Below are 2597 nucleotides of genomic sequence, written 5' to 3' on the forward strand. Positions count from 1 at the left end.
AAGAATGCGTGTAAATCTAGCAGTGCAAGTATAAAATTATTTTTGTTTAATTTGATAAAATTTGTTGTCAGAAGAGTACTAATTGAATATTGTTATATTTTCTTGGCTTAAAATTTAAAAATAAGATTAATGCTAAAAATCACAACTACTAATTCATACTATCATAATTTAGGTACTAAGCTTAACTGTTGTGCACATGCTTGAATAGCAAAATGATGTAAAAACGGTGTTACTTCGTAAATTTATTTCATTTATGGATAAATTTTTTGTTTGCATGAATGTTTCAAAATTCATTAACAAAACAAGGAAGGATGCACTAAATCCTTATATTTCTGCTGAGGATCCCAGGTTTAAGGTATTTATATAAATAAACTATAAATGTGTTTATTTATATATATATATATATATATATATATATATATATATATATATATATATATATATATATATATATATATATATATATATATATATATATATATATATATATATATATATATATATATATATATATATATATATATATATATATATATATATATATATATATTTATATATATATATATATATATATAGGTCCCGCATCCATATATATCCTTATATATAGATCCTGCATGATTCTTACACGTCAACATATATTTTTTCCATGTTATGTTGACTGAAAGTTAAAACGCCAGACCAGAATAAAATTAAAATGTTTTTTTTTTCTTTCTTTCTTTCAAATAAAAGATTGCAGGTCCAAACTAAACCCATAGAATATGGGATTCTTAGTGAATCAAGGAGTAGTACATGGATCGACTGATGGGAATCAGTCGATTTGTGTACTACTCCTTGCATGTTCTCCCTAAATCAGTTTATTATAAACTGGTTTCTTATATAAAGAAAATTGTCTATGTATATATATATCTATCTATCTGTCTATCTATCTATCTATATATATATATATATATATATATATATATATATATATATATAAATATAAATATATATATATATATATATATATATATATATATATATATATATATATATATATATATTTATATATATATGCCTATGTATATTGTTTTAGTGGCTTTCAAAAGATTTTCTTGGATTTTTAAGTGAATGGGAAAAAGAATCAAACAGCATTCCAAATTTGTCTAAAGAAGAACAATCTAGGGTATGTCTAAGTAAGCAAACTCTAGAAGGACTCAGAATATCTGGTGATTTTTTAATTTTGGTTTTAACAATAATTATTAATGTACTATATTATTAACATTATATATCGATATTATTATTGTGTGCAATATGATAAATATATAATAAATAAGGTTTAACTTTCCTGTGGGAGCTTGAGGATTATTAAAATTTTTTATCAGTTGGTTTTCTAGTTGTTGCTTTCTTTACAGAATAGGAAAGGGATTTACTTATCGTAGTATAAGCAAATTTGAAACTGAATCTACTTTTATCGTAGCACTATTGCTAAGAAAGTTGGTATCCAGAGTTTTTTAACTCCTCTTACCCTTGATGTACATTACCTTAAGTTTGGTTTAAGTTATTCAATTTGAGTAATGTTTATTGTATGCTAATTTATAGTATGTTTTATGTTTTAGTGCATTCCTTTGTGGAATTAGGTAAGATCCTTTTATTGAAAGATGGCATTAAATTTTTACTTTCTGAAAAATTTACTCAAGATCCGGTAGAAGAATACTTTTCCAAACAGCGGAGACGGGGTGGTTGCAACGAAAATCCAACTCTTGAGGAATTTAATAGAAATGTGCTTGGTTTGAATGGTGCTGGAGATGCACTTATAGAGGTAATGAGCGGAAACTCAAGAGGCAGAGATAGGGAAATATTGAAAGTTGATGTCCTCAACGAGACTCTTCCTTGAAAAAAAGAAAAAAATAATGTATACTTTAATTTATTAAAATGTATATACTTATAAATATATAATTTATTCAAATGATTTCCGTTTTATAATATTTTATGACACAATATAACAAACAATAACAAATAAATGTACAATTAATAGACTTTTGTCTTTTTGACATAAGAATATTGTATTAAATTAAAATATTGTGTTGTTATAATTTTTTATACTACTTGTTAAGTAATATTTTTATACACATTATTATTTCTATTTTGATAGTTAGTGTGGCAAGTGAGTTGATTAGGTGTGGTAAGTAAATTGAGTAAATGTGGTAAGGGAATTGATTAAGTGAGCTAAGTGAAAAGAGTAAGTGTGGTAAAAAAATTAAGTAAGTGTGGTAAGAAAATTGAGTAAGTGTGTTAAATAAATCGAGTAAGTTATTTAAGTGAATTGAGTATGTGAAGTGAGTTGAGTATGGTAAGTGAATTGATTAAGTGAGGTAAGTAAGTTAAGTTGCATACATTGTTTGATAAATTGGCATAAAATATTTCCAAATTTAATTTTTTTTCTCTTTGCATTTTGCAGCATAAGAAATTTTTGAAAATTTTACAACAAGTCTTGAAAAGTAGTTTTATTCTGTTATAAATGTATGAATGTTATAAATGTATGAATAAACTTGTATGAATGAATAATGTATTTTGTATAAATTATTTAAATATATTTGTATATAAATATATTTGTATAA

At 23.9% G+C, this 2597-nt stretch overlaps 1 long non-coding RNA gene across 1 annotated transcript; it reads left to right on the plus strand.

The window, feature by feature from the left end:
- The first annotated feature begins 295 nt into the window (after positions 1–295).
- LOC136082158 (uncharacterized) lies at positions 296–1642 on the plus strand. The gene is made up of 3 exons (XR_010639442.1): positions 296–355; positions 1073–1205; positions 1596–1642. It is a non-coding gene; the product is annotated as an uncharacterized LOC136082158 (long non-coding RNA).
- Positions 1643–2597: the final 955 nt, after the last annotated feature.

Source organism: Hydra vulgaris, chromosome 07 (assembly GCF_038396675.1).
Source record: "Hydra vulgaris chromosome 07, alternate assembly HydraT2T_AEP".
NCBI lineage: Eukaryota > Metazoa > Cnidaria > Hydrozoa > Anthoathecata > Hydridae > Hydra > Hydra vulgaris.